The sequence below is a fragment of the Cryptomeria japonica genome, chromosome 10, assembly GCF_030272615.1.
Source record: "Cryptomeria japonica chromosome 10, Sugi_1.0, whole genome shotgun sequence".
In the NCBI taxonomy this organism is placed as follows: Eukaryota; Viridiplantae; Streptophyta; class Pinopsida; order Cupressales; family Cupressaceae; genus Cryptomeria; species Cryptomeria japonica.
This window is the reverse complement of record NC_081414.1, coordinates 822146885-822172608: the sequence shown is the minus strand read 5'-3', so window position 1 is coordinate 822172608 and position 25724 is coordinate 822146885.

The following is a 25724-nucleotide window of genomic DNA, read 5'->3' as shown; positions in this document are numbered from 1 at the left end:
CAGTTAGAGTGTCAATGGGGATTACATAGACATTCTCAACATAGCTCCAGTGTTGAGCACCCAAACTCTTGATATAGATTTCATTATATCCTTCCATATTTTGAAGTTATCTCTATTGAAATTAGGACCTTCCCTCTTCATCATTAAAGCAGGATCTTTTACCTCAAGCGGTTAAGCTTATATCACCGGGGACCTAGAGTTGCTCTGATACCAATTGATGAATAATGATGAACAAAAAGTACCCTAACAGGTACTGAGAGGGGGAGTGAATTAGTAATTACACTCACATCTTGGTGCAAATTATGTTTTATCATTTTAACCTTATACTCATCTTTCCATTGCTCTTTGCATTCAAATTAAAACCCTAATGTTTCATCATATGCCTCCTTTCTTGAAGAAAATAAATGAACCTCACTATACATAATTTTTACATGGGTGTAATTTTCACAGAGGATTTTAAAATCATAAATTTGAATATCCTTTTTACCTTGAAATGTATTTTCCAACTGTGCAATATTATTTGGAGGGAAAATAAAAGTCTCTCCACTTCCTCTTCCTTGAAAAATATTTGGATCTCCCAATGAAATATCCACATTAGGCTCTGCACAACCCTTGATGTAGCATTCCAAATGTTTTACACATAGGAACCCTTTTCACATATCATTTTATCATAGTAAAAAATTAAAAAAAAATTGATATTATTTTTGAGAGAGAACCTTTGTGGTAGGTTTTCTTTATAATTCCCTTCTCTCGGAGTATTATCCAAACTTTGAGGAAATACTTCACTTTTATCATATAATAGATTTGGGCATATATTATCCTCATGACTATTTTACAAAAATATTTCATCCTACTTACCGCACAGTATTGTCATATTCTCTTTTATAGTCTCTGTGTATACTACTTTTACTAAATTATTTTCATGCGTATTTTCTTCTACTTCTCCACACAATGGATGAGTATAAAAGTTATGCATACCTTCATGAAAACTCTTGTGTGGTTGATCTCATGTTTTATCTTTTGGAATAATGTCTTCACAAATGTCCTCTACAGAGACATCCTCCTGTGCATAAAATGTATGTATATCTATTTCACAAAATGGATTAGAAAGGAATTCATATCTTGGAAACCTATCTTCAATTTCCTCTGAAGATTTGTTGTACTGAAGATTTGAAAAAATATTTCCAGACACACATCCCTATTATACTCATCACCATGTATGAATTCCTTTGACATATTCTCCTAGGAATCATCACTTACTTCATCAAACACACCCTGAATGTGCCTTAATCCATTAGTTTGCTTCATTTGAAAAAATTTTGGACCATTTTTCTGAGCATACCTTTCATATTCATTTTCTAATAGATAAGAAATTTCCTCTGTACTAAGAAATGTTTCCTCTTTATTATTTATATTTTCTTCTACGCGTATGGATTCTTGGATATTTAAATCCATAGTTTCTTCACTATTTGAAAATGGATCATCACTATATTCTTCCTCTAACATGCTTTCATATATAATTTCAAGTAGGAACCTTACCTGAGGATCATGATAAATCCCCAACTCCTGCATTTTTTCTAACAATGAGGGCTTGATGTTTAAAGGTATTTTTGCGTATATACTAAAAATCCTCACACATAATTTGCAGATTCATCTTCCTATTTCTCTATGTCAAGAAATGTTTCTAGAGGAGAAATGCAAGATTCTTCCTCCATAGTGTAAATCTGGTTTCCATCAAGCTCATAGTATATGTCATCCTCTTCCTCACCTCCATCATGAAACATATGAAAAAACAATTTCTCGAAATCCCTCCATGATGAAAGGCACTACATGGGTAATCAATCGTACTCCTCTTTGTTGGCAAATGCACACTCCAATGAGAAATTATAGGTGATTGTAGGTATTTTCATTGATGGAAACCTTATAATCTGATGATATTGGTAGGAAGACACAGGCATCAACACCAGCATATAGATTACCGACACTCAAAAAAGAAGATTACCGACACCCTGGTCGACAGGAATTTTGTATAAACATATTTTGTAATTAATTGTAAATTATTTGTAAGCCGACATGGTGGATTATAATATGACTCATATATGTATGAGATCATTGTAGATCATTTAAAAGATGTGATAGGCAAAGTATGGGAAGATAATAGCAAACCTAATATGTGAATTATAGGTTAAGGGTTTATGTATGTAGCAGAGCTTAAACTGGTATTGAATCTGGCATAGCAGATGCTAATATGAAGCAGTACAAGACATTAGATTTGCATAATCCATTTTTGTAAGTCAGTGTGACTTCCTTTGTAACTGAGCAGTGAGCTCTAGGCACTTGGCCTTCTTACATGTGCAAGCCCCTATTGTAAGAAGTAATATTCCCTTATTGGCCAGTAAGTGAATATTGTGGGTCACAAATCCCACCGAGATTTTTCCCACACTAGGTTTCCTTGTTAAAATATTGTGTTATGGTGTGTTTTTCATGTTGTGGTTCTTGTTCTTATTTGTTGCATTATTTCTGCTTTACTAGTACATAGTTTTAATATGTTTTTCATATTATAAGTTAAGAAAATTAATATACCGGTTAGATACTAATTCACCCCCCCTTCTCAGTATCTTTGGGAATCCTAACAATTGGTATTAGATCTTGGTCCACTATTTTCAAAAGCCTAACAGCTTGAGGAAGATCTTGACACCGGTAGACATGGAAAACTTGAGAAAGCAATTGGAAATAGTTCTTTCAGACTATGATGCAGAAAAGGTGAAGAATATCAAACTTGAAGATGATCTAATGGCTGCTCAGGATATCATTCAAGCACTTCAAGAGAATTTTACTATTGCAAGGAACAAGAGAAGAGAAATCTATGAAAAGATGCAGAATGACAATGACGAAAAGGAAACTCTCAATGATTTGGTAAACAAGCTAAGACAAGAAATCAGAACAACAAAGAATGAGATGCAAGATATGACTATGAGGTTTTGTAAAGAAATTGAAGATAGAAAGAAAAATGAAGATGACTTGACTAGAAGAATCAATGATGCTACAAATAAAAATTTAAGACTCAGTCATGAGAATGATATGCTAAAGACATTTAATTCACTTAGAACATGATAAAACTGAACTCATGAGACAAAAGGACTTCTTGGAAAATGAATTGGCTACTGCGAATCAACACAAAGAGAAATTCAAGAAAAGTTAAGAGAAACTTGATGACATGCTGAAGAATCAGAAACCCAATGGTGATACAAATGGCCTTGGCTTTGAAATTGGTGAAAGCTCTGGTACTGCAAAGAAAAATGATCATAGCAAATCGGTAAGACAAACTACTGCTTACAAATTTAACAGGAAATGCTTTAATTGTAACAAGTATGGTCATAGAGAAAATCAGTGTAGATCTAGAAATTATCAAAACACTAATACACCCACCGGTCAATGTTCTAAATGCAACAAAGTTGGTCATAATTTAGAAAATTGCAAAATGAATGTAAGATGTTATGTTTGTGGAAGATTTGGACACCTATCTAATCAATGTAGAACACATACTGGCAAAGGATATGGGAAAGTTATTTAGAAAAACAATGTGACTTGTTATGCTTGCAACAAGATTGGACACAAAATTTTGTAGAAGGCATCACCGGCAAATAACAAAGGTCCCATCTTGAAAGGTAAACAAAAGGTTGAAGAGGTAAAGCAAGAATTATCAAAACAATGGATCAGAAAGTCAGATCAGAATGTTGATGGAAATACTCCTCCACTGGCAGAATAAACTAACACTCCACCCGCAGGAGACTCTTCATCTAACTGAAGGAAAATCCTTTGAGGGTTTAGCAACAAAATGAAAAAAATGCTATTATTCCCTCAGTTGATGATGAGAAGTTGAAATTACTTCTATACCCGTAGATGAGTTAAGTTGTGACTTAACTAACAAGCATTAAAAATGGTAGTTGGACAAAATAGCATTATAAAGCAAGTGTTTTGGCTCCTTTTTATTCACCGAGCATTCAAATCTTTGAGAGCGCGAAAATTCCCAAGCAAAGGCATCCTTAGCGAAGAAGTGAAGTAGTTCATCAAAGCACTCATCCCTAAGGTAGATTGAGGTATTTATAACTATGCCATCCTCCTCCACTCCTAAATTCATTGCAAACCCTAATGTGATTGAGGTTATTAAGTGCCCTAGACCCGTATTCAAACTGGTTCCCAAAATTGCAAAGAAAGATGATAGCATAGGTGCATTTTCTCAAATTGCTAAGGGAGTAGTATATTCTGAAGACCCTAGGATATACATACATTGTCATATAGAGGAATTAGGTGATGATGAGATCAAAAACATGTATAGGACTATGATTTGTGATGTAGACGGTAATGTCAAGTCTGAACACAAGATAATAGAAACCCTAGGTTTTGTGGATATTCTTAGCATTCCTAATTTTCCTAAGGATATTATAAGAATTGTGATAAGAAGAGTCCATGGTGAATTATTTTGGTTGGATTCCATCCATAAGATCACCTCAGAAGCAGTAAAAGCAGTAACAGGGTTACCTTCCACCGGTAGCAGACCTAACAGAATTAAAAGAGTCTCAAATGACACAGTGATGGATCTAATCGGTGCAACTTTTGACAAAAGGTCTCTAATGGTAAATGATGTAAAGGACATCAATCTCAGGTTTGTTAGTATGATTTTAGGCTACAAGGATACACATGCAAATAGGTTGAACTCAAATTCTATCCTATGTATTAAAAGTGCATATGATATGGTTAACAACAATGCTAGAATAGATGTGTGTGAATGGCTCAAAGATGAATTGATAGACAATCTAAAGAAGATAAAGGGAGACAAGAAAGGAACCTTTAGATTTGGAAATTTAATTGTATGCTTAATGTTGTATATTACTAAGAAAGTACCCCATATTGGTAAGAAAGATTTTGGCTTTGATATACTAGTAGGAAAGCAACTATTGGATCTATTGAACAACATGGGAGAAAACAGGGAGAAAAACTTAAATAAATATTTTTAGGCACTCAAAGCTTGAATGAAGAAAAGAATAAGATTGTCACAGGCAATTGTAGATAAATATCAGAAGGAAGTATGCTTTGTAATTAAAAAGGATGAAATATGGATGGAGGTAGTTGTCCCTAGAACTATCTGGGTAACTAAAATGGGCTATAAAATAGATGATACTATCATAGAAACTTATGCAAAATCCCTCCTTGAAGCACCAAAGGAACCCTCTGAGAAAGTCTTTGACAATGCTGAAACAATTGAAAGTGGAATTCAGTCAAGAAAAAGGGTTAAGAAAGTTGAAGAAATAGTAAGAAAAGGAACCCGTCAGGCAAGAGCACTTAAGGAAGATGTTTTAAAGCAAACTAGTATCAAGGAAAGTGAGTTGGAAGGACTTCAACCGGAAACTCATCTTTCACCGGTTGGAATTTCCTCTAGGAGTGCTATACTAGTGGCATTCAAAAGGGTAGAAAGGAAAAGAAAACCCTCACTGACACCCTCACCTACACCCAAGAAAACCAGACAAAAGGAACAGGTAGTTAGGCCTCCAGTGAAGAAAATGACTCAAAAGAAGAAGAAGATGAAACAAGATATTTATCCACTAGATAAACTTCTTTGTGAAATAATAGAGGATGGTAAGTTGAAAAATATCAGCAAACTGTATAACACATTCTCCACAGATGACAAAGAAAGCATTGAAAATGGTGTAATTTTGCACTTGGATATTTACAAGAAAATTTTGATGGAAGTTGTTGATGAAATACCAGTTGATTTGTATAGAAGACTAGAAGCTAGAAGGGTAGCTATTGTTGAGTTGGACAAGAAGATAAAAATTAAAAAATTACTTGCAGTGCATCCAGTTAACTCACCTGATGAAACAGAACAATTAATTAGTGAGGCTATCCGGACAGTGTTTTCAACCGCTCACCGACATGTAGCACTAATGGCAGGTAGAGTGAATGAAGTCTCTGAAGAAACAACAGATGCATGGGACATATTCTTTATTGAAAAAGAGAAACAAGAAGAGTTACTAAGACCTAAAACCATCAGAGTATATCAAAAAGATAGAGATAAGGGGAAAGGTAAGGTAGGTGGACCTCCAAGCCTAAAAATAACTGAAAACTTAACCCCACCTCCTTCGGATAATCCACCAGTAGAAACTATAGATAATCAATCAGCCACTAAGAGTATGGAGAATCCACTAGAGAATACAAATCCCAAGTCCAAAATTTTGTACACTATAAATATAGACACACAGGAAGTAAATGTTGTGGTTGACAGAGAAACCACTGAGGATAAAAAGAAAGATGTGACTACTGAGTCACTGACTATAGATGTTGAGGTTGAGGTTAATGACACTATAAATATAAGCACAAAAAAACCTACTTAGACAAAGCAACCGACAAAGGACACCACTGGTAAACCATTAGAGAAACCGGTGGATAAAACTCAAAAATAGTCAAGAGAACTGGCAATGGACAATGCAGAGGTACAAACTGAGAAACTGGAAGTGCAAACAAAAACTACACCTGAGAAAATGACTATTGAGAAACCTTCTGAGACACAAATGGAGAAACTAGAATAGGAACAGGTTGAGACACAAGTTCAGACAGAGACAGTGTCACTGACTAAAATTGAAAAGCCCAAACCTTTGCTAATAGAAGTGCAAACAAAGTCTAACCTACCAGAGGTCGAATCAAGCAAAGTGATTACTACAACTGGCATTATGGATATTGTGAGAATAGTTGGGCAGACATCTGGTACTTCTATAGCAAAATTTTGACCTACAAATGTAACAGAGGTCTTATTGGATTCAATAAAGAAAATCATAGAGTGCAATGCACAAGCCTATAAGGCTATCGATGACACTATTCCCATTCTTAAAATGATAGCACCAAAATGCATTGTGAATAATAAGGATTCTTTAGGTCAACTAGATAAATTGTCTAAATTCATCACCGACAACATTCTGATAGTTGATCAAATAAATAAGGACACATTCAAGGAGATAATGATTAAGGAAAAAGAGAAATTCTTTGAGGAAATTGTGAAGAAGAACAAGGAGAAAATGGACACCTTATTACTAGAACTAGGAGAGACAATTTTTGATTTCAAGAAACTATATAGAGACAATTGTAAAACAAATATTCTAACAAAAGACCTAGACAAGGAAATCAGAAAAACACAAGATGAGATTAACAATATTGCTGATAATCTGATAGGTACATCAGATTCATTTTTGGAGATAGAAAAGAAAATTGCAAATCTAGAAGAGAAAATTGTGAAGTTAGAGAAGGACAAAGAGAAAATAAAGGATAAGGTAAAGAGCTTAAAATGTAAACTTGGTCCTAAACTAGATTACCTCATTTCTTTGAGAAAAGAAATTTCTAAGGCTGTGGTTCCTAAACTTAAGACACCGGAAGAGAAAATGCACATACTCACCGGTATAGTTTAGAGAACACAAGAGGCATTATAGGACAACAAAAGATTCAGTGGCAGTTTAAATTTTGTTTTGATAGATATTTTCCAGATTGTAACCCACCGGTTACAAGAATCTAGATAGGACTCCATTGACAGCGAATGACAACCTTTGTCACTGATGTTAAAGGGGGAGAAGTGTGATGAGAAAAATGATCAGAATAGGACATCATCAGCTCAGGGGGAGCATACATTTTTGACAACACAGTTTTGGTAAAAAAATTCTTGGCAGATTCTTTTTGGACATCATTTTGGATACTTTTTTATTTTTCTCATGAGTGTTGCCATCAATTCCAAAGGGGGAGATTGTTGGCAAATGCACACTCCAATGAGAAATTGTAGGTGATTGTAGGTATTGTCATTGATGGCAACTTTACGATTTGGTGACATTGGTAGGTAGACACAAGCACCAGCACCGACGACTCTACACCAACATACAAATCATCGACACTTGAAAAAGAAGATTATCGGCACCCTACCCGATAGGAATTTTGTATAAACATATTTTGTAATTAATTGTAAAATCTTTGTAAGCCGACATGGTGGATTATAATATGACTCATATATGTATGAGATCATTGTAGATCATTTAAAAGATGTGATAGGCAAAGTATGGGAAGATAATAGCAAACCTAATATGTGAAATATAGGTTAAGGGTTTATGTATGTAGTAGAGCTTAAATCGGTACTGAATCTGGCATAGTAGATGCTAATCTAAAGTAGTACAAGACACTGGATTTGTATAATCAATTTTTGTAAGTCAGTGTGACTTCCCTTGTAACTGAGCAGTGAGCCCTAGGCACTTGGCCTTCCTGCATGTGCAGGCCCCTATTGTAAGAAGTAATATTCCCTTATTGGCTAGTAAGCGAATATTATGGGTCACAAATCCCACCGAGGTTTTTCCCACACTTGGTTTCCTCATTAAAATATTGTGTTATGGTGTGCTTTTCATGTTGTGGTTCTTATTCTTATTTTTTGCATTTTTTTTGCTTTACCAATACACAATTTTAATATGTTTTTCATGTTATAAGTTAAGAAAATTAATATACCAGTCAGATGCTGATTCACCCCCCCTCTCAGTATCTTTGGGAATCCTAACACTCTCTTTCCCTATCTTTCAATGTTCTCACAAATTGAATCATTACCTATCCTTCATCATCAATGTCATGGTTTTCTATAAACAAATAGAATAGTTTTAAATGCCACTTTGTTGATTCATTATGTTCACCATAAAATTTTGGTATAACTTGTGCAAAATGTAAAAATATATCATCAATCTCACATGATAATCTTCTAAGGTCCAATGGCCTATTGTCCAATGGAAATAATAGTTTACTCAACCAATTTTGAGATATTTTGTAATAGATTTCCTATTACTATCAAAGGGAAGAATTCTCATTTCCCTCTAGGTTTCCTAACTTAGTAGAGTCACCAACTGAAAAACTGTTAATATAGAGTTGCCACCTCTTAAGAGGAAAATATTACCAACTTAACTAATCTTCTTGTATCCTCCCTCCAGTAGAGTCTGAAAAAAACTACCAAAGATTATGAAAACTTCTTTTGAACAACTCCCCAACAGAGTTGTCAATTTGTTGTGTGACTTGGATGGGGAAAACAAAACTTATCAAATATTCAATGAAAAGACACCAAAGTTTCTAGGTGAATGTCAAACTATGTATGACAACTCCCGAACAGAGTTGCAATCTGTTGGTGCCCAAAACCACATCTTGGAAAACTTAAGGGTTTACCAAATCCTAAATTGATCCAACTAGCTTTGGCCAATGAATAGGGATGGTTGAAGACCAAATCCCTCTGCTCTTAAGGCTCCACTGAACCTAGGTGGGTATACCTCTCCCTTTCAAGCACTAAAATAGTTATTTAAATTGGATTTAAGCTTTATAGTTAGCGAATGCAAAACTGGCATATGGTTTTTCTATAATTATGCTTTATTATGTGCTTTAACTGAATGTTTTGAAAAGAAAATGATTGTAAATGTATATTGAAAATGAAATTGCTTTCAAGACATAAATGAAATTTGCATAGATCAGATCGTATAGGATTTGGGAAGAATGTTTTTCTATCAAGGACTTTGAATGCATACAGATCAAAACCTTGAAGAATCAATAACAGACCAGTGCCTCTATCCAGGGATATATATGACACTTTGTGGACAAAATATCTTATCAACTCAAGAGACAATTTCTCATAAACTATGAAGGTTCGGTATGTGTTACACAAACAATAAGAACTTGATCTTTCACTTAATGCAATGAAATATGATTCACATCATAGCAAATATATACACAGATTTATCAAGAGGACAAAGATAATCATCAACACAAAAGTGTACCTAATATTTGGAAAAGAAACAACGAACCTTGTATATTAACCTTCAGGAAATGATTGCATACATAAGCTACACTTGTAGATACTCCATTACAAATTTCTTGCACTAAATTATACTTCTTCTTCCTATAGGCTTCCCTAGTAAAAATAACTTTTAGTCCTTACAACAACATCATGTTCTATCAAAATCCCCCTCCTCTTTGTAAAACTGACTCCCTTTAAATATATGAATCAAAAGGCACATATGAAAGGACATGTACCCTTTCATACATAGGAGGGAGTTACAGATAGTTGCATTCCCAAAGGAAACACCCTTTGGTTTGAAAAACATTTACAAATGAATCCCTAAAATACAACACTAAGACATTAATAATGCAGATTTAATATTTCGTTTCTACTTGAGTTCTTAATTTGGAAGCTTTGATAAAATTTTCTTGCACATAAATTAAACCAATCAAGTTCCTCAAATGGAAAGTAAATCATGATTTTCGTTTGGTTAAGTTTTGCATTAAAAATTAGATTTTTTCAGATACATAAATAATAATTCTTCTTAATCAAAGTTTTTATAACTTTTCTGGAAAATACTTTTACAAAAATTCACACTTTGATTCCACATAAAAAATTAACCCTAATACACATGTTCCACTTTATTCACATAGGGTGAAAATATCATCCAATTGACTAATCCAATATTATTCATGAATACTATTGAATATATTCCATCCATTGAGGAAGTATTTCCAAGATAATGATTTAATGTATTTTTCACAAATAATAAAATCATTACATCTTCTAGTATTATATTAATTTATTAAAGTAAGAAATATTTCTTGTCCCATGGAAGAAATAATATGTTTGGGTGAAAATATCATCCAATTGACTAATCCAATATTATTCATGAATACTATTGAATATATTTCATCCATTGAGGAAGTATTTCCAAGATATTGATTTAATGTATTTTTCACAAATAATAAAATCATTACATCTTCTAGTATTATATTAATTTATTAAAGTAAGAAATATTTCTTGTCCCATGGAAGAAATAATATGTTTTCTCTACACATGAAATGACACTATTTAGATATTGCAATAAATCAAACATTTATCCTTCTAGGGATAAAATAATATCTTTAATAACATTAGAAACATTTTGTGAGATCAAATTTGACCTAAAAGGAAATATACCATATATACTTAGGGAAAAAATAACTCAAAATATTGTGCCATATAGTCACAAGATTTACCAAAATAAAAAATTCAAAAAGAATCATACTCCCTAAGAATAATAATATTGTATTAATAACATTTTGGGAATGCATTACACTTGAATTAAAAATTTCCAAAACATAAAAAAAAAATAACTTAATGACAGGCTTTGGAAAAATTGAAAATACTTTACCCTAAAGAGATATATAATCTTTACACATAATTAGAGTAGAAATATTTCTTAAAAATATGATATAATAAGGCTCCAAAAGTAAATGAAATCTCCTTCAGTAAATATTCCAATGAGAGTGATTTACTTTGACTTGAATAATTTCTAAAGTAAAACGGAATTTGCTATAATAACATCTTTTGGTAAGAAAATTTAACTTTTGGAAAACTAATAATCATTAGTCTTTGAAATAATAACATTTCCCTACAATAATACTTCTAAGAATAATAAGAGATTATTATCTTGAAATAAGGAAGTATCAAGAATCATGTTTAATCTTTTCAGTAAGAAATAGTCCCTCCTAATGTTCGCCCAAGAAACAAATATAATTTTCTGCACACAAAATACCATAATGAGATATTACAATAAACTCAATACTTTTCTTTTGATATGGTTATCTTGAAATATAATGTCATTAGAAATATTTCGTAAAAATTAATTTGCTCTAAGAGGAAATTAACTTTGCATGAGACAACCATTGGGGAAAAATATCTAGTGAGACATTCCTTCAATTACAATAATCAAATATTAAAGAAAATAAATCTATAAAAGTCACTTCATACATTATTTAAAAAATCTCAAAATGTAAATATATTATATAGAAAAAACATGAGATTATTTACTTTCAAGAAAAATTAAATTTAAAGGTAAAATGTTAATTAATAACCTCTTAAAATCAATTTTACCTTTTAAAAATAAACAAACTAAAATTTAATACCTTCACGCTTTGTCCATCTAGGTAGCTTGCTCTATCGGGGTAACACTTTTTTAGTTACCCTAATGCCTGATGGGTTTCACCCACCGGGCCCCACTTTGTGCAAATGCCACTTTTACTTATAAAGTTTTCTAAAATAAAAATGATTTGCCTTTTGGAAAAAACTTTTATTCCTTTTGGGAATATATTAAATCTTTTATTTAAAAGATTTACAAAATAGGCTCTCCATAGAACTTGATATATGTCTTGTAAAAGCATTCATATTTTACCCTCTTGAAAATAAACTTATTTACTTTTATAGTAACCCTGCATATAACACATCAATACCAATTAAAATTTATGTTAATAGAAAAAAAAATTGAAATCTTATAACACAAATAAAAGAATATGTTATAACAAAATCTAAATTAATATATCAAAATTAATAATTTTATGCAAGAAATATTAAAATAAGATGTGGATAAAATGACTCTCATATGACATGAACACATATGGTTCCAAAATTCTGCATTAGGTTGAATAAATCATAATCATTTCAAGGAAATTTTTGGCTTAGTGTAATGATCCTGGAAATCGATCTCTTAACATGTTCATAGATTTTCAGGAGCTGGTCATAAGTAGTGCATACAATTGCATTGAGAAATCCTCTTTTTGGCATGATCTATAACTCTAAAAAATTTCAAATTTTAGGGTTCTAACATAGTGTGTGATCGGAATGATAGCGAGTGAAACCAGTGGAGAGAAAGAAAGAGTCTATCTTCTCATACCAAGCCCGAGGGGCTTGTTCGAGACCATACAATGAATGCCGAAGTTTGCAAACCAAAGAACTATCCTGCACAAATCCCTGAGGCTGCTCCATATAGATTTCCTTCTATAGGTCCCCATATAAGAAAGCACTCTTCACATCCATCTAAAAAATGGGCCATCCCCTAGAAGCTGCAAGGGAGAGTACAAAGTGAATAGAGTTCATCTTGGTGACAAGGGAAAATGTCTCAGAGTAATCAATACCCTCAACCTGTGAGAAACCCTTCGCAACAAGATGTACTTTGTACTTTTCAATTGAACCATCAGCAACATACTTAGTGCGATACAACCAACGACATCAAACCATCTTTCTTCCCTTAGCAAGAGGACATAGATACCAAGCATTATTCCTCATCAAAGAAGAATACTCCTCCTCCATAGCACAATCCCACTCAGGGTGTCTTGGAGCCTCTGAAAACTTTTGAGGATCATCTGAAATGGCATGACTCAAAAGACTAGAACCTGTACAGTATGAGAATGGGTGCAATGAGTATCTGAAGGATCACTAATCATAGATCTTGCCACCTCAATAGTAAAGAGATCCTACTTGGGCATCTGAGGTGGAGCAGATGGAGGTGGGGATGGTGGATCATCATCAACATCATCAGAATCATCCTCAAAATAATTCTAAAGAGATGCAGTGGGAGGAGTGGGCAGAGGAATAGACATTGGAGACAAGGTATCCATTGTGGGAAGGCGCTCATCAAACTGAACATCCCATTGAAATAGGACCTCTGGAATCATGATCAAACAACTTGTATGCCTTAACATCCTCACAGTAGCCAACAAAAATGAGGGGTCGACTCTTTCACTCCATTTCTTTCCTCTGAGCATCAGGAATAAATGCCCATGCCTCACTGCCAAATACTCAAAAAAAAGAAACATCAGGCTTGTCATGAGACCAAGCCTCCTTAGGAGTCATATGTTGAATTGCCTTGTGAGGCATTTGATTCTCAATGTAGTTGTCACAATTGACCACCTCAGCCCAAAAAGATGAATCCATGGACCTGGACTGGATCATACAATTTGCCATCTCCCGTAAAGTTTTGTTCTTTCACTCAGCGACACCATTCTGTTGAGGGGTGTAGGGAATAGTAAACTGATGTTGCAAACCGTGCTCAGTGCAAAAATCTCTGAAGGCCTAATTCACATACTCCCCCCCATTATCTATACGTATCCACCAAATAGAAAAACCAGACTAATTCTCTACAAATGTCTTGAAGATTTGAAATGAATCAAAGACATCAGACTTGTACTTAACAAAGTACACCCATGTGCATTTGGAGAAGTCATCAATACAAGTGAGTACATACTTGGCCCTAGAAAAAGGAGTAGGGAATGACATGAGGTTACTATGAATCAACTCCAGAGGTGCCAAAGCACAAGGGGCTCTTCCCTTTGGAAAGGGATCCCTGTGATGCTTGCCAAGCACACAACCATGACAAACACCATCAGTGCAGGAAATCTGTGGGAGCCCAAGAACAAGTGCATGTGTACTCATCTGCTGAAGATATCTGTAATTGGCATGGCCCAAGCACTCAAGCCAAAGCTTACAACCCAAATCTGCATGTGCTATAAGAGATGAACCTGCACCCGCAGAGGGCTCAAATCCATCAAATCTATAAAGATGAGATGCAATATTGTTAGAACATAATGTTATTAGGGATCACATCGTTATAACATTTATATATAATGTTCTAATATAAGGTTATAAAACCTTATATATTATATTCTTTATAAGCATAAACCATTTGAAATAATCTTAATCTAATAATTATTAGATTATTAATTATTTATGAGTGGGGGTTATTGAAAAGGTGTGACTAATGAAGTCACCCTTCCTCCTATATTTAAGGAGGTTCTCTCTCATTTGAGAGGTGTGATAATTTGGAGCTTTATGGTGAGTTATATCACTATGCATATGAGGTATTATTGGCCATGTGGAAGTATTGGAGGAGTGTCCCTAGGTTCATGTCTATTTTATGATAGACTAAATTTGTAAGTGTTTTAATTAAATGTTGCTTTATGGGGTTTTTTACCTGAAAGGGTTTTCCCCATGTATATATTGTGTAATGTGTACATTTATGCATGTATGTTTCTCATTTCATTTACTTCATGATCTTGTTTATAATGATTAGTATCCTAAGATCCTAATTTCTAACATGGTGTCAGAGCAGGTTAGGCTATACTAATCATTTTTACAAGTTATACTAAAAGATATGTTGAACTTGATGGAATTCTGATTTATGTTGAATCAACACATGTGCAAGGCCATTTGAGCTATTTATTTACCATGCCTTCTCTATTGTTTTTTAGAATCAATTTATCAAGGTCAAGTAAGGAAATTATAACTATTCTTTGCCATAAGTGATATTTTCAAGAATATTTCATTTTTTTTCTAAAATATTTATAATCCATAGGATTGTGATTGGCAACTAGATACTTATTAGGTGGTTATGATTTTATAACCTAACTCAAGAATTGTTCTATTATAAAAGAACTATATTATCAAATCCTTTCAGTGCCAATTCTATAGAAACTTATGCTTCTTTTAATAGATTATTATCCCTTATTAAAATGTCAAATTATGGTTTTTAAAAAAGTCATGAATTGAATGTTCCTTCTCCATTAATACATTAAAAACCATCAAATTACATTCTTATTATCATTCAATTTATTTCTTTAAATCAACAAAAGTAGTAAGTGACATAATTGTTCATTGCTAATCTATTTTTTGAGGAAGAAATATATCATATATTACATTAGCTGAGCAACACGATTACAAGGACACCATTTCAGAAAAACAAAATGGCTAATATTTTGGCTTGCATCTTAAAAGAAAAATTTGGTACTCATCTATAATATATATAGTAAGAAAACTTTCAACAATCTCAATCATCATTATACCATTTTACATAAATTCATCAAGAAAGAATAATATAAAATGCTAACCAAAATTATATTCTTATAATAATAATTTCTTAATTTTCTTTAAATGACCATTCAATTATTTTTCAAAAATTATTTTTAAAAAAATGTGATGTTTAATAAATCAAATAATCTTGCAGCCATGAACAATATTTTATGACTATATTGGTACTATTATAATCCATAAAGTGGTTATGGAGGACCTTCTACGTGGCTATACAATAAGTACATGTGACTATGAATTTTTTATAGACTACACAAAATGTGTATCCTTGATGTAGAAAAAGTTGTGTCTTTTATTAGATACGTGACCATTCACCATTCAACATATGATTGTTTTTTTGAAAGGATGTGTTTCTCTCATTAAAGAGATACAAAACATAATCTTGTGGATAGACAAAATAAAATTATTTATTTTCATATAATTTCTATTGGGTCGGTTCCTCCCTAATAAAATTATTTATCTTCATAGAAGGCATAAAAACTTTAAAAGTAGAATGCATTGCCAAAGTATTTACATCATACTTTGATGGAGAAAAATTGTGCTTCATTGAATTGATTTCTCTCATAAGGTATAGCTACACCTTGAGCCTCATTTTTTTTTTAAATGTTTGTATTTGGATAATCTTTTCCAATCTTACAATTTACAAATAAGATTTATAAATTCTCTTAACAAAAGAGTTTCTTATCTTAGCATTATATCAAGATGGACATGATCAAATAAAAGGTAAGCTAAACTTATAGTTATTAAACATCCGATATTAATGATCACATGATATAAGGAATTACAACAAAAATGTCTTTTAATTCCCCTTGTGTCTATAATGATGACATCTTCTAGACTCAACCATAAATTAATGATAGTTAACTTTGAATATAACCTAACTTTAATATGCATCTCCTTGCTAGGAGCTTTGTTGCTCTATATTTTATTTGATCCAATTTTTAACTATGCTATTATGAAAAATAAATTTCCTATATTGATTATTATAATGGGTGGCTATCACCCTTATAAACTGTCTAGGGAGCAGATCTAGAAAGGATAGCTCACTCGTTGCCTAATTTTTTTATGGATCATTACTATATGTAGTAGTATGTCTATTTTTTAAAAGACAACTAATTATTCATGCTTATTATCATGAAAAAATATGTTGTTTTCCTTGCATTGGATTATTTTCTAAATTTATGAGGATTATTATATGATCTTTGGCAAATGACAATAAAACAATATTATGTTCTTTGTTTGCACCAAGCATGAAGTTGATTACTATGTTAATAACTATATTGTTTCTTCTATGGCGAGGTTATCCCTTCAAAACATATGGTGCAAGTGTTATTACATGGATGGTACAATACTTTAATAAGAAGACTATCTTCTATGTGTCTTTGAATCAAATGGACAAAATTTGAATGTAGCTCTTGAAGAATCAATATGGCATTGAAGATTTATGGAAGAGTTCCATTTGGATACATATGAAAGTACCATATTACTTGAAGTTACTTTACTCTTTCTAGAGAATATCATTTCTAAAGATCAAAATGAACATTGAAGATCATGGGCACCTCACTCAAGTGAAAGAATTCTATAATAAAGGCACCTTGAAGATTATGGGCACCTCACTCAAGTGAAATAATTCTATAATAGAGACACTTTGAAGATCATGGGCACAAACTATACATTGTAATTTTAGCCATCACTTTGAAATCCTCTATGCAGTGATTGGCTTTGAGGTGATGCCATTAAGGGGGAGTGTACATGACACCACCTAGTGGCTAAATCCTAGATGTAAGACCTAAAAGGAATAAGACCTTTAGGCATTATATGCTCCAAATAATTCTTGGCCTTAGGTGATGCCATTGAGGGGGAGTGTGCATGTCAATGACACCACCTAATGGCTTAATCCTTTATTTTTAAGTCCTACGGGCATATTGTAAATTCTTCTCCTTGTAAATCTTCCACTTGTAAAAGCATTGTATTAAGACCTACGAGCACTATGTAATAAACCTAGGGAGAGGCTAATTTGAGGGGACCACGGCTCCAATATAATTTTTTAAGACCTCACAACATCATTTTTAAAACACTAGGATTATAAATTATGACAAGATGACTATCATGTAGTCCGGAATGCATGATCTCCATGTTGGCATATATTTGTGTCCCTGTTTATCACTGTCAAAGAAGACCTATGTTATTGCGGTGCTTCATTTTTTCTTTTATGGAAATTGAAATGTGATCCCCTATTAACATTAAGGGGGAGTGTTAGAAAATAATGTTATTAGGGATCACAACCTTATAACATTTATTTATAATGTTTTGATATAAGGTTATAAAACCTTATATATTATATGCTTTATAAGAATATCCCATTTGAAATAATTATAATCTAATAATTATTAGATTATTAATTATTTATGAGTGAGGGTTATTGAAAAGGTGTGACTAGTGAAGCCACCCTTCCTCCTATATTTAAGGAGGTTCTCTCTCATTTGAGAGGTGTGATAATTTGTAGCTTTATGGTGAGTTATATCACTATGCATATGAGGTATTATTGGCCATGTGGAAGTATTGGAGGAGTGTCCCTAGGTTCATGTCTATTTTATGATAGACTATATTTGTAAGTGTTTTAATTAAATGATGCTTTATGGGGTTTTTTACCTGAAAGGATTTTCGCCATGTATATCTTGTGTAATGTATACATTTATGCATGTATGTTTCTCATTTCATTTACTTCATGATCTTGTTTATAATGATTAGTATCCTAAGATCCTAATTTCTAACAAGTATCAACACTCCCAGTAGCCACAACCAAATCAGAGTCGTGGAGGTCTCGAATAACAACATCACGTGGTGAGAACTCAACTTTCTTACCAGAGCTAGAATGGCAAATCTGATAAATGGATAGGAGATTCATTGAGATGTTAGGGACAACCAAAACATCCTATAGAGTACCCCCATCCAAAGAGACAAAACCTGAACCCAAGACTAAAAGATGAATTGAGTCACCCACTGCAATCTATGAAGTACCACAAGAGGCAAGAGAAGTAACCAATTGCTGAGTGTGTCATATGGTGAGAAGTGCCATAATCTAAAATCCAAGTGGACCCATAGGTCGAAGCTCAAGCAGTGAGAGCATGATCTTTCCCTATGGAAGGAGAAGACACCTAAGGTGAGGAGATGTGATGCTATTGCATGGCTTCCTCTAAAGCCTCTAAGTGTTTCCAACACTTAGAAACAAGATGTCCTTCCTTGCCACAAAAATTGCAAGTGTCTCCTGATTTCTTCTTAGTCTTGGAGGAAGACTCACCAAACTATGAAGATTTCCCATGTTTCAGAGGAAATGGTGGTTTAGAATTAGACTTAGGAGGTGGCTTGGAGGAATGCTCACTGCTTGCAGAATTCTTCTTCGACTTTGGTTTCTACTTTTGCTTCTCCTTAGAGGACTAAGCAACCAAAGCTTTGGTTTTGGACCCTGAGAGCATGTCTAGCTGAGTAAGGTGAGACTGCTCATGAGACAAACACACACAAAATACATCAAAGGTAGGCATGGTGAAACGAGCACCCAAGCCATCCATGGTGGAGTAGAAAGCAAAGGCAAAAAAATGAAAATGACCCTGAAGCTTCGAAAGGATCAAGTGAATGCACTCTGTGTCTATCTTGATCTTTCCACACCCCTGGAGAATAGATTAGGTAGTCTTGAATTTGTTCAAAAAATTGTCAATAGTGGGAAAGGAATCAGGTGACAAGGAAACCAACTCTGCCTCAATCTGTAATGTCTGGATCTCATTAACCCTCCCAAAGAGAGACTCAAAATTCAACCACATAGCGCGAGGAGTGAGAAACTCATCAAGGTGAAATAGAAGGCTGTCAAAAACATGTAAAGAGAGAAAACCCATGGCCTCATCCATCTTATTTACGTGTTGAAGAAGGTCATAAGGATGTTGCAACAGAGGTTGAACCTCATCCAAACAAGACCACAACCCTCATGCTTGGAGGAGCCTCATGATGCGAGGCTTCCAGGTGTGATAGTTGTGTGATGTCAACAACTGAACTAAAGGATCTGCCATGAAACTCTGCACCTATACCTGCTTGTGGTTTTTTTTTTATTATACGATATTTCAGAATAGACAAAAGATGCAGAAGGGTATGTTTGTTTTGACAGTTTTGGTGTTCTATATTTATGATATAAATAATAGAAAGTGAGAATAAACACCGCCCCACAAGAGATAAACCCAAACCCTAGTACATACTAATGAGAAGGAAGTAGTGCATAAGCAAAAAAACTTCAAACTGAAATCTCATGTAACTGATAAAAAATATGAGAAACAAGATCACATATCTGAATAGAGTATGCTGAGAGCTTTCCAACACCTATTCATTTTCAAAAAATGAAGTCCATTTACCCATTCTATGACCTCAGAAGTGCAGAAAAAAGACCCCACTTTGATTGGAAAAAAGTATAGTCAAACAAAAAAATTGGAAAAAAATTCCAACACCACGAGGTCCGACTTGGAACCAGTTTTCCAACGCCTTTTCATTTTCAAAAAAAAATGACTCTATATGCTCAAGATATTATGAAAAAACCAACCTCCCCTAAAAAGGCAAGAGGGAGGCGGTCTAGTGGAAGGTTCAGGTGGAGGTGGCGCTCCACCGGTGGAGCGGCGAGCCTAAGCGGTGGTGGCGGGTGGGCGAGGAGTTGTCGGCGGGCAGGAAGGCGGCCGACAGGCGGGGAGACTACCGGCAGGTGGAAATGGCGGTGGACGGGTGGGGAGACTGTCGATGAGGGCTAGCAGGGATCGATGGGAGCCAGACTTTCAGATGGCGGCCGAACTAGCAGCACAACGGAGACTGGCAAACCCCAATTTTTTTAATATTTTTTTTCAAAAAAAACTTTTTGCTCTCTTTTTAGTGATTTTTTTGATTTTTGATTTTTTTCTGTAAAAAATCAAAATATTCAGCCTGCATTGTGTAAAAGGTAGAAAATAATTTTTTTGAAATTTTTTTCTCAAACTGCATGCCAGGGTTGTATGACCTGGTACTGAAGAAAAAATACCCCCAGAGGCTTAGGAGTAACAAATGGTCAAGTTTTATATGACCATAGGGGTTTTTGGGCTTTCTGAGCATGATGGTGAGGTCCGTTTAGGTCCAAAGTGCTGAGAAAAAAGGCCTATCCCTAGGTGCATAAAATAACTTCTGAAAAACCCCGGATCTGCTTCCAATGCAAAAAACTCAAAAACAAGAATAGGTAGTTGCAGATCTAAAGCTCTAATACCATGTGAGGGTTGAGAAATACAACACCATAGGAGCCCAAATGATCTCTACAAGTTGAAATAAAATTGTTACAAGGAGAAGCAAGGAAGCAATAAAGAAAAACCAAATACTCAGAAGAATGCTCAAAAAGATGAGAGCTCAATATTCACCAAAATGTGTAATATGATTGTAGACACCTAAAAATGGTCAACGCTTGTGAAGTCATATTTTAACATTTGCGCATTGCCTCATTTTAGGTTTTTGCGTCGCATTAACATTTCTCCTATGATTTGTACTTGGTCTTTATCATTTGCGAGCATCGAGTCATTCTTCTGCATTCTTCATTTGTCTCGCTTTCGAAATTGGTCTTGTTGACAACAATCTTCAATCATGATTTTGGTCAATCTTATCCTATCGCATCAATGTGTGTGCTCATTTGTCATCATTTTGGACATCGTCAATCCTAATTAGGGTTTTGTCCTCTTTTCAATCTTGTCATCATGCGATCGATTTATCATTAATTGTTGTCATTTCCAATCTTGTCATTTGGCAATCGATTTGTCATCAATCATGGTCATTTTCAGTCTTGTTGTCTTGCAAACTATTTTTTCATCAATCCTTGTCCTCTTGTCAAATTTTGTCATTTTGCGATCGATTTGTCATCTATCATCGTCTTTCTCAATCATGTCAATTTGGATCAATTAGTCATTGTTCCTCATCAATTGGCACATTTATCAATCAAATCATTTATCAACATTGGCCATTTATCAAGTCAAAATCACGATCAAATTGAATCGATATCAATTATCCTTCAATCACGACCTAATTGTCATCCTTGCATTGCTAATTCATCTTCTAGGGTTTCATGATTTAATCATTTAACCTTGTTTGTCATTTCTCCCTCTAGGATTAATAAATTATTTATTTATCCTAAGTCTTCGTGTCACAATTAAATATTCATTTAATTAACTAAATATTCCTCTTTTTGTGAATTAATTAATAAATGACAAATTATTAATTAATTTACCTAATTTCTCCTAGCTCCTAATTTCTTAATTTTCATCAATTTCTTAATTCCTAATATTCCTCTTTTTCTAATTTCCTAATTTCTATTCTCTCCTATTTTTCTCCTAATTTCATGGGAATGACATTTCAATTTGTCATAATTTGTCATAATTGATAATCAATCAATTTTGAATAGGAATTTGTCATAATTTTGTCATAATTTATCAATCAATCAATCTTGCATAGAAAGTGCAAATTTGTCATAATTGTCATTCTTGATTTGAATTTCCATTCGAATCTCTTCATGCTAATTTGATCTTTTCTCCAATTTGTCTATAAATTGGATGAATTTCTTTAATCAAAACCCCCTACTACCTAGTCGAATCAATCACGCTTTGAGTATTCTTGCGCTACTTGTCAATCTTGCTTTCACATTAGGTTTATGCACTTGAAGGTGAGATCCACAAACAAAGGCTATTTGAAGAAGAAAGAAGGACAATGGAGCCACATGAAGGAGACATTCAGATCTGCATTTGGTTTGCTTAGTTTTTAATCTTGAATGTTTTTCTTTTCATGTCTTTATTGAGTGTGTTTAGGATAGATCATTGCATTTTAGCTTTTGCGATTGAGCTAGTCCAATTTCTTATTGCTTGTGATGATTTCCACATTTCCTATCTACATTAATTGGTGAACTTGACGTGAACTAACCATCTAATCATGCTTTTAAGTGCTTTTGAGTTGATTTGCAGGCTAAAAACCCAAGAAACAGGGTAATGCAGGGCCTTCTGGGGACTTATGTGCCTATGTGAGACAATTTGTGCCTGTGTCAAGCATTTTGCACCTGTGTCAAGGACAATCTATGCCTGTGTCAAGAATTCTGCGCCTGTGTAAGTCCAGAAACAGAGGTAAAAAAAGTAGTGTTTTTACTTGAAAATTGTCTTGTTTTGCATTCTGTTTTTGCTTTTTTGGTTTTTGGTATTGATTCTCTGTGTAGCACCTTGGCATTACACATGGAAAAGACAACAAATGAAACTACTAACACATTTTATGTAGGTTCGATAGTCAAAGACTAAACATATCAAACTTCTGACTTGGGTTTTGCAGGTTGCCTTGGATTACAACTAAACTTTGTGTTTGCAATTAATATTTAGGCACCTAGTATGATTTCTAAATAGGATGGAATGAATGTATGTTTGCTTTGATTTTTGAGTTTGACATTGGAGTAGGAGAGTATGCTCTCATCCTTCTTAGGGTGATCAAAAATCTAGATCTTCGATACCATGCTCATGTTTTTGATTGTGTGTCACCTTTAGAGGGCCTACCTTCCCGACCATTTGCTTTTGCAAGAAAGTGACAATCGTGAGAAGGGAATGACCCAAAGTGAGTACGGATAGAATACCTTGGAATTCTAACTCACTATAAATAAATACCTGATGGGCGAAAGCTTTGAAGGAAGGGTTACATGGGAATTGTAGTTACTTGGGAAGTGATGACCCTTGAACTCTTTCTCATATCAACATCTAAGTAGGACCTCATGGTCTAAATCATGCTTGCGCGACTACATTTGTTTGGTATCTTGGTGGGCTTAATGTCTCAATCACACTTACGTGACATCAAGGAGTAACACTTAACAGAAATCCCTTACTAAACACCTTGTTTTTAGAGGCCAAAAACCCTTCTAGTTGCTTGAGAAGGACAAGTTCGAATACTTGGAAGAGATACTAAGTTCACCATGGGGAGATTTCCATGGGGACTGATGCTTGGCTGCCCTAAGAAGTGAGTGCCATGGAGGGGAGCCCATGGGGTCAAGCATCTATGTATTCTCCTTGAATCCCATAACAAGTCTACCTCTCAAGTACCTAATGTCCTTGCCTACCATAAGAAATGTGTGAATGAGCACGATTGTCTTGAGTCTAAGTTGAAATATCTTGTCTTCTTTTCTTGTCAAAAGTTGAATTGCATCTCATTTCAAAACAAGACAAATTGATTCAAAACAAGGATTAACATAAGACATTTCATCCAACAAAGTTCAAAACATCTTCAAACATGGTTGTCAAACATTTTTCAAAATCTTGTCTCAACATTCATGTCACTTAGATTTAGGTTCATTTTAGGTTTACATTTTGCAAATTCATTGTCAATTACCAAGGTTAGGTTTCACCTAGGTCATACTCCTTTGCATATCAATAAGGGTCATCCATTTGCATGTGTCCTCTTGCATTAGAGTAATACCATTGTCATACATTCACATTTGCATACCCTAGGTCTCTTCATTAAGCTTAGGTCATTATCATATCATATTAGGGTCATTTGCATAGTAATTGTCCCTTTGCATATAGTGTCAAAACTAGGTTTTGTTATACCTGAGTAATCCAAATCTTTGATAAACCCTAAGTCATTGTTAGGAAGTCTAGACCTTATCAAATCTTTTCTCTTTTTGTCATTATTATCATTTCGTCAAACCTAGCTTAGTATCCAAGCATATAGGGGAGACATTGTCATTTTGTCCTTTTGTCACTTGGTCCTTTTGTCCTTTGAGGTCTAGACATCATTTCAATCTCCTAAAGGTCTCATTTTTAGAATTGCATTCATGAGTTTGTCAAAATCCTAAAAACAACAAAAACATTAAGTTGCATTGTCATCCTTTTAAGTTGCATTTGTCAATCCCATTAGTTCCATTTGCATAGTGACATGTCTATTGAAACAAGGTTCCAAGCACCAATGATGCAACAAATTTTGACGTATCAATCACTAATGCAATTCAATTTTAATCCAAGGCAATCACAATTATATCCAACCCAACAACAAGGCAATATCGATCAAACTTTTTATGATGAAACAAGTCTCCAAATACAAAAACTAGAGGAGAAACTAGCTCAAGAAAAGGAGATATTGGAACAAAAAGTGAAAAACATTGAGAAGAATAGATCACAAATATCTAAAATGTTTCAAAAATTTCCAGGTCAAAATCCAAAGATTGAGCCAATTGATGTAAAATCTCTTCTTAAACGATCAAACATACCAGCTCTCCTCTCACAAATAGAGATGATGAAATAATTTCAAGAAAAGAGACAACAACATTATGTGCCTTCACAACAAGAACAAGAAGGTGTTTACTATCAATTAGATTTTCAACCATCACAACCAATTGTTCAACAGTTCCAACATTTCCAACCAATACAACCAATGGTCCAATTTCAACAATATGTCCAACCAACTATACAATGTCCACAAATAGTTCAACCAATGGTGGAATATCAACAAGTTCAATCAACATGTCAATGTCAACAACTACAACCAAACATTCAAAAACAAAGGTTGCAGCACACACCAACCCAAGTTTCAAACATGTCAGAACAATTGAACCAAGTCCAATATCAAAACATGACATCAAACCAAAAACAAGTTCAAATTCCAGATACAACTATGTCAAAACCTTGAAAGAAAGGGGGCTTTATTGCAAGGCTCTTAAGGAACCTACCAAGTGAGTTCTTTGCAGAAGATCAAGATAATACACTTATGTCTAGCAATGCCTCATCTCCCCACAAGAAAATTGACTCTCCAATGGCATCTATCCCTACACCTTTAGAAGTTTCACAAGAACCTTCCATATTGTCCTCATCAAACAATACACCCAAGGATGCAATTATCCAAGAGCTATCCATAATTGATTGCCAAGATAATCCAATTCATGATGCACATCCTTGTCATGTTTTAGAAATACAAGACCCAATGCCACCATGCACTTTATTGCCATTAC